The sequence below is a fragment of the Nannospalax galili genome, unplaced genomic scaffold (assembly GCF_000622305.1).
Source record: "Nannospalax galili isolate Female #2095 unplaced genomic scaffold, S.galili_v1.0 scaffold698, whole genome shotgun sequence".
Taxonomy (NCBI): Eukaryota; Metazoa; Chordata; class Mammalia; order Rodentia; family Spalacidae; genus Nannospalax; species Nannospalax galili.
Window position 1 is genome coordinate 609,129 of NW_008341886.1, and position 9,249 is coordinate 618,377.

The window sequence follows — 9,249 nt, forward strand, 5'->3', positions numbered from 1 at the left end:
ACAGCCCAGGAAATGTCAAGAATCAACAAATGGGACCTCACTAAACTAAAAAGCTTCTGTACATCAAAAGACACAACCAAGGAAGTGAAGAGAAAACCCATTGAATAGGAGAAAATCTTCACCAGTGACACATCTGACAGAGGTTTAACATCCAGAATATATAACAAACTCAAAAAATTGAGAATCAAAAAAGGAAGTAACCCAATTAAAACATGGGCTGAGCAAACAGAGAGTTCCCAAAAGAAAAATATTTTTATCAATGAGACTTTATTTCATTTACTAGTAGTTACATTATTCAACTCTAATCTACAAAATAAGAAAGTTTGGAATAGGAGAAATCACAAAAAATATTGTATTTACATTTATTCATATCACAAAACTTACAGAAACAGTCTCTTCTAAGGTACCCCATAAATATGCAGAGAATTTATTCATCAGATTTAAAAAGTAACAAGAAATATAAAATTGGATAAATGAATGCAGTAAAAAGATCTTGGTATAAAGCAATGTTAGTTATATATTGCAGATGGTGATCAAACATAAATACCTACATATATATAGATATGGCAGTATAGGCATCCTCTCCACATCAGTTATTGTGCATGCATGTATGCCTTAGTTTTGTCCACTAAATGGACATAGCACTAATAGTATCAATTGTTATACAAAGGTCTTATCTTTTCTGCTACTTTTAAGTAAAGACAAAATTACAACATAAAGAATTAAAAGTACACCAAACCAGGTGTTACGGCTAATGCCTTTACTCCTAGCACTCTGGAGGCAGAGGTAGGTGGATCTCTGTGAGATCAAAGCCAACCTGGTCTATATAGCAATCTTCAGGCCAACCAGGGCTACATAGTGAGCCCCTGTTTCAAAAAAAATGGAAGAAGATAAGATGTACATTAAATAGATAATAAATTTTGTACAAAGTAATGCACTCTTATTGTTGCACTACTGCATAAAAGTGTTTATGAAAATCACACATTTCTGAGTGCTTACACTGACTGTACCCTCATGGCAAGCCGATAAATGTGACATTTTTTATACATTAAAACTAGGTGAAAAAAATGACTGTCTAAAGGCATTCTCAAAGAGACAACACTGGGAATTGAAACCCGGCATCTGTCCACTTAGCTCCACCTTTTACCTGTTCCATTTCCTATTTCTTCTAAATGTTCTTGATAATTCAGTACAGAAAGGCACCAGAAAAAAAGCTGTGAATAATATTTTGAGCTGCTCTTCCAAACAATTAGCTTTAAAAAGGTGGAATTATCAGTTTAGAAGTGATTTGACTTACACAAATGCACTGTAAATTTAAACATCTTCTTGTGTGCAAAAAGAGGCTGTCAACTTTGTTTTGTGTCTGTTTATACTGGCTACAAATCCACATGAATCCCAGAAAGCTAGTGACTGGCTCAAGGGACTCAATAATAATGTATAACCTCTGAAAATCCACTTAGCTCATCTTTTCCTAAATTACATGATCTTCAGATCATGTACCTTCTGCAAATGCCTGAGATACTATAGGGTACATAATGCAGGAGGTGTCAATGTTAAAGTAATTAAAGAAGCTAAGGATCCAGGCATAATATTGGTGAGGGCAGAACATGTATTTTTTTTTCATAGTCTGGATATGGGCAATTCTATGACAGTGGACAAAGGAACGGTGTCATAACAGCTTTTTGTTGCTGAGATAAGCTATAATGACCAAAATTGACTTATGACAGAAAAAGTCTATTCATGCTTACTGTTCCAGAGGGAAAGACCGTAAAGGTAAGGAACACCTGGCAGCAGCCAATTGGGACAAAAAAACTGAGAGAACACATCTTCAGCACAAAGCAGACAGAATGAACTAAAGTACAGAAGGCTTGCTCTCTCAAAGCTCACGTCCAGGGACACATTTCATCCAGCAAGGAAGGATGAAATTTCCTAACCCTCCTGAAACAACGCAACCAAGTAGGGGACAAGTGTTCAAATACCTGCGCCTGGGAGTACATTTCACATACAAACACATAGACCTGAAAATGTGAAGCTAATCAAGTTCCTTTCTTGAGAAAGGATGATTATCTGAGGCAGAGGGAAGATGTTCTGGCAAAAGTCGCTGAGGTTAGAAAATCAGAGAGAATAGATTGTGGGAGGTAAATTTTGAAGGTGCAAGTCAAATTGTGGCCTTAAACCATTCAAGGTTCTATCCAAAGAGTTCCAGAACATACCTTAAACATGTTCACCTACAGAAAATTCCTGTGCCTTTAAATATGTAGGTAACCTAGATGTTATGGAAGTTAATGTTTAAATATACAGCATTCCTTCCAATTCTGTCATGAGTGTTACTGGATGCATGTCTGTGACTGGATGTAAACTGCTTGGTACCCCTTGTCTTGCAGTGTATGTCTGTGTGTCTGTGTCCATGTGTTTCCATTCTCTAAAGCATCTGGAAAATTTTCAAGATTCTGCTATGGATCAATAAATTCTAAGACACTTTAGAACTCAAATCCCAGTGCTTTTATTATTTCAATATGCATCTATTCTACAAACCTCATGTGTATTACTAGAATTGAGTTTACTTTAAATTTGAAATAGAGATTGCAGGTATAAGAAAAAAATGTTAATTTAGTATCTATTGTGGTCACTTGTAGTCAGGAGAAAATGTCAAAAATTACTTTAATCTCATTGATGTGCTAGTCACCATTCATTCTGAGAACTGAATTGCTTCACTAAAGTTATGCAGTTAATAAACTGTGGAGACAAGACTTTAACTAAGGTCCTCAAGCCCCAACTATAGATTATATAACTTTGTTATGAACCCAATATCCTTAAGTTATGAAAAAGTAAGATTAATTCTATGAACATTAAAGGCAATATTATTACGGGTCTTAAAAAGCAGGATCCACAATTCTGTTAATTAAATTGGAGTCAGATTCCTAAAAAATAAGTGTTCTTAGAGTCACATTTTCCAAGCAGTAGAAACCACATCTGAAAGGTTGTATTTCTAAAATATTATCACAACACAAAGTGAGAGCTTTCAGACGAGTTTAAATTTCAAGCAGCAAGCAATTTCAGTAACTGCTCTTGGAAAAATGAAAGATTCATTCTAATATTTTACTCAGAAGTAACTAGAATTCTAGCATGACATTTTTCAAAACTTAAGTACTGAAATTAATTATCTACAAACAAAAACTGAAGAAAGATGTGAAGAGAAGGAGCGGGTGAAAACCATACAATACACTTGGGCTCTTCTTTAAAACAAAAAGCTGGATTTCTGGCAGGTCTTGAGTTACATTCATACAAATAAGAAATCTCAGCTCTCCAGTGACCCATCACTGAATTCCCCTGCACCCCAATATCTGCGCCTGTTGTGGTTTGAACAGGAAATGCCCCTCATTGGCTCATGTGCTTGAATACGTGGTGTGTGGACAGTGGCACTCTTTGGAAAGGTTGTGGAAACTTTAGGACATGGAGCCCTGCTTGAGGAAGTGAGTCACTGAGAGCGGGCATTGAAGTTTTGGAGCCAGGACCCACTTCCTTTCGTTCTCCGACTCCCTGACCATGGATGCAATTTGACCATCCATCTTCCTATTTCTTTTGCCTTCCCTGTCATAATGTAATGTATCCCTAATATCCTAAGCCTGAATCAGCTCCTACCTCCTAAAACTTCTCCTTGTTGGGTATTTTGTCACAGTGGTGTGAAAGGTAACTACATAATATCCAAATTTTTAATCTAATTTTAGATGCTTGTGGTCCTTCCAGACCTCATTTAGGAATTTTGCTGTATTTATTGGGTCAATTAAGTAGAAAATTAATGTAAAATATGTAAACTACTACAAAATTATGTGGAAGAAAACTCTGGTGTTGAAATACCTTGACTTCAAACGTCAACTAAAGGTTGTATCTTTTTCACACATTTATTCAAACGCATCAGCCACATGTCTATAGCCTGGAAACAGTGTGTTTGCTGTGCACGTTGCATATTCCAGACTTTTGTATCAGCTACTCTCTGAGAACATACAATTTACTCTTTATTAAAATGTACCCCCTGAAACAATTGAAAAGACTCGGTACTGTGATCTTAAGTTATCAGTGGTGAAACCCAGCCAAATGTAAACTTGCTGCCTTTGTTTAACCAAAGGGGTCTCAAGACGTTTAGCTCCATAATACAACACAAGCAAAATCATATAGCTGAAATCTCCCCATTAAACTCAATGACTGTTAAAACATATCTCCAAGGACTAGATATATGAAATGCACGTGATTTTAGTTCATCAATTAGCTTTATGACAAAATTGGTCATTAAATATTAAATATATTAAAGTGAACTTAAATGTATTAATTTTTTCTAAATATTAAATATATCAAATTTGGAATTCATGGTGTGGACATTGATGAGTCACCCTTGCTCTGGAAAGTGAACTTTCATACATGCTCAGGTAAGAGGGGGATTTGCTGAGAACGATTCTTGTGGGAGAAGGAGATGACAGAAGAGAACATGGGTCGTGAAAATGAGCAAAATTTGTCACATAAATGTATGAAATGATCAAATAAGTAATTGAGATGGAGTTGGGAGAAACATGGGAGGAGTTGTGGGAAACCTAGGAGTAATGCAAAAAATGCAAAGACAATACTAACATGAAATTCTCAAAATTTAAAAATAAAAATTAGTATTGGTCTTTAAAAATGTAAAATCCTAAACCCATAAAACATAAACCACTATAAATTAGGAACAAAACTGTGATATTAACACAAATGCAAGCACCTTAGAGATAGAGCAAGAGAGACTACACAGTGCAGCTCAGCAAACAGCCTGTCCTATTATATTTGGGTCAAAAAAATCCTAATGTTGAAACATTTTCATTAAATGTGTTTCGTCATGTTCTATGGATGCACATGTACCAAAATATTCCAAACATTTTGCACCTTTAGTTTTATTTGCTGGTTTTACCTTTGGTAAGTTTTCCAATAACTAAATATCCTTACATGCTTATACTGAAAATGTAACAGAAATGTAGAATAGTTCTATGGGCTTAATGGGTTTCATAAAAGTAGTAGACTTTGAACTCAAACACACAGGGTATTGTATTTTACATAAGCCATTTTCAAAATCTTTAACAATTTACTCTGTTGCTATTTACATTTTAATTTTGTTTTGTTTTTTTCAGTAATATATAATAATTTTATTTTATGGGCACAGTATGTTATTTCAATATTCCTATTTAATATAGGACAAAGGTTCTAATAATGGTACCCACTAAAATTTAACCATACATCCTCTAATTAAATCATTATTTTTCCTATAAATTTTATTTTGTATGAGCATGTGTGTGTTTGTATATACTTGTGATCCTGTGCCTGATGCCGAATAATCTATGGAAGCCCATGGTTTTGTGAGGTCAATGTCAAATGTCTTGATCATTCTTCTACATTTTTTGAGACAGCATGACTCACTGAACTGAAGCTCATCAATTTAGGTAGGCTGATTGGCCAATGAGCTTCAGGAATCATCCTGTTTCTGCTTCTGCAGCATCAGGGTTACGGAAGCTCCACAATACAGGGCTTTAAAAAAAAGAAAAAAAAATTATTTGAGAGTTTGTAATTTCACACAACAGTTCTTAATCCAATTTAGACCCCTTCCTCCATCCATGCTCCCCCATCGCCCCCCACCAGATCCTCATGTATTCTGCCATACATGTTAAGCTCCATCTAGTCAAGAATTTGTACTACGATGTCCTTCAGTGTAAATTCGTCCATTGGATTCTAGTCAGTCCATCTAGAAATCATACATAAAGCCTACTCTCCCTCACCCAGTAGCAATCACTCTCCAATATTTCTCAGTCTAGGACCAACCCACCACCCATTTCTCTCCTCCCCTCTGGGTCCTTGTTTAATTGAGTTGGCATGAGCAGTGTGCTCAATGCCACCATTGCCACAAGATCACCTGTGCAAGCCTGAAAGCCTCTGCTTCCCTGTGTTCATGAACCAGCCCTGGCTCTTACAGTCTTTTTGCCCATCCTTTCTCAATGGTCCCTGAGCTCGAGTGGGTGATGTTCAATATAGGAGGCCTATCCAAGGTACACATTCTGAAGTTTCTTATTCTTTAAAACTTGGCCTGCGTGGCCTTCTGTGTGTATCACACTTTGTTGTATAAGCAAGCTTCAATGATGAGAGCTGAGGAGTGCATCAGTTTTCTCTCTGCCCCTTCTTCCATTGTGTTCCATGTACCTTAGTTGTAGAGGTTGAGCTGTAGATGTGTCACCTAGTACTGGGCATCTCTCAGTAATTTATTCTCTGTGTCTGACCAGTTGAACTCTGCAGTAGCTTCCATCTGTTGCAAAGAGAAGTCTCTTCGATGAGTAGTATAAGGTATGCTTGTCTGTAAATATAAGGATCCATATTTAGCATATGGTAAAAAATTTCCTTTGTCTACAGATATGAAAGAGATGGGGTTTTCTCTAGAATCTATGTCCTCTCCTGCCATGTGTATTTGGCTGAGTTTATAGTGCCACCCATGAGTTCACTCCAATTGAGAGGGCTTTAAGTCCAATTAGATAGCTGATGATTGCTCCCCTGATAACAGTGCCACTACTGTAACAAAAGAGGTTGTTTTACATTCTAGTCGTTATGGTTATTAGACTTTAGTGCAGGCTGGGTTGGACCATTACACAGTTTCTGAGGATACAAACTCAGGTCCACCTCCTTGCCAGGCAGACAGTTTACCCACTGAACCATCTTCCCTGCCCCTTCCTCATTTTAGATGAAAAGTGAATTTGTGTGTCCCATGTCTTAAGGACAAAAGACATGTGGAATATGATTTATAGACTATTTTTCCATGAAATGCTGCTTTGAAGGAAGCAGATTCACAGAGGTAAAGTGTCAGCCTTTTGTCTAGTGGCTTGTCTCTATCTCACAATGCCACCTCTACTGACTTTGCCGTAATTTACCACAGTTTCCTAAATAAACCCTTACCAGCGCTGGGTATGCATGTAAAAGTATTGATATGGGCACATGTTTAAAGAAACATCTTTCTTCAGAAAAAAAATTTCAGAAGTGTAAAATATACCCTTTTAACTGCTTTTTAAGTGTACAATATGTTACTGTTGAATTTACATGTAATGGTATGTGTAATTCATAGTGTATAACAGTGTTCAGGAGATCTCTAGCGCATAGTTCACTTACAGTTGCTCAACTAAAATATTATTCCCAATAGTAATCAACATCCAGCCTCTGCTCCTTTACCCACTCTTGACAATATTATGTGACTTTTGTATTAGATGGAGATGACAATTGAAGATTTCTCATAAAAATAAAAGCATGCATAATTTGTCTTTCAAATGACCATTTTTTCACATCATTTAACTTATTCAAGGTTTATCTATAGTATCATTTCTAAAATACCTACCAATTGACCAAGAGATAAAACGTGGTGTGTTTTTATCATGAAATGTTATTCGGTAATAATGGAGAAGGATGCCTGAGCATTTACCATGACCAGCAGGAACCTTGAAGGTAAGATGCTCTGTAAGAAGCCAGTCAAGGAAGATACTGTATTATACTGTAGTTTATTTACATGAAATATCCATTACAGGAAGACTCAAGGAAATGGAGACCAGATTGGAAACCGATTAAGACAAAGGGGTTGGGCAGGAAATGTTAAGTATCTACTAGACAAAGCAAGATTATTTGGGGGATGATGAACAAGTTTAAAATTTAGATGATTATATCTCTAAAATTAACAAATTATGTATTTTGACACAACTTTATGGTAGTAAATTTTCTTTCAGTAAAGCTTCTTTTAAATATTATTTGTCAATACCATTTCAAATGCCCTTCTCTCTGCCCATTTCCATCCACTACACATGCAACAAAAATGTTGATCTCTTCATGGACACAAAATATATACCCAAAAGGAAATGTACTATAGATACTAAAGCATCAAAAGTGATATCCCTGTAATCTTTCTTCCATCTCTTCCACAATGACCACTGAGCATTGTGGGAAGAGGCAGTGATATATGTGTTCCATTTTTGGCTGGACACTCAACAGCCTCTTATTCTGGACACATGGACCAGCTGTCAATTTCCATATAAACTGTCATCTACCACAAAAAGAAGCTTTAGGAATGTCCTTGATAGGTTGCCCAGACTCCAGTGGATGGTCCTGTCCATATACAGTAGCACTGAGTGGACTCAGTGGGTTTAAAAAGTGTACATGAAGTTGGTAGGCAAGAGTGGTGGTGGAAAAGAGCCACTGTAGGGGAGAATGTGGGGGTAGATTTGAGCCAAACATGCTTGTATAAAATTCCTGAACAGTGAATTTAAAAGGAGAACAACTGAAGATTCAAAGAAGGTACAATGAAATATTGCTGGAAGTTTTCATCACATACTCAAAATTAACAGGTGCTTACATTAAATATTCCTATAATTGGAGGTCAGATTGGTAGACTGAAAAGCGGGTAAGTGACTGAAGGTAGCATTCATGCCTGTGTTTGTCACCAAGGATATTTTTCTGTTATCTTGTCATTAAGTTGAGAAAAAAAAACCAAAAAAAAAAAAAAAAAACCTTGTAGGGGATTGAACCCATACACGAAAGCCTAGAGGCAAGCACATGCCTACTGAACATAGAATCTATTGTTCTCTAGTTTTTACTTTCTGTATAGAGACAGAGACTCACTGAGCTGCCCAGACCAGCCTTGGAACTACTCTATAGTTTACACAGATCTTAATCTTCCTGCCTCAGCCTCCTCAGTAGATGGGACTGCAGATCTGTGTCACAAAAACTGCTTAAGCATCCCTTTTTTGATACAATTTCATATGACTAAAATCTATTTACTGCATGTCTTTCTCCTTCTCCAAAACTTTGCTCACTGCAAAGACTTCCCAAACCATCCCTCACTTTGATTTCTTTCTATACACTGATACCATGCACCTTGAGTCACATAACTAGATGAGTCCTTGCAGAATCATTTTCATTGTGAAAAAACAGTTCACATTTTACATGCTGAATAGTGGGTCACTATCTGACTCTGTAGGTCTATATGTATAGCTGATGTCCCAAACATTTTTTATTAATTCACAGTATAAGTCCATATCACAAAACATTGCATTGTAAGTAAAATTTCATCTTTAGAACACAGGGCATTATTTTATTCCTCTAATCATTATTGTAATTTTGATTACTATAGAGTAGTTCATTTATAGTGGAAAATGGCCATACATGACTAAGAACCAAGGTAGGAAAATGTTATTTTCACTTAAAAGG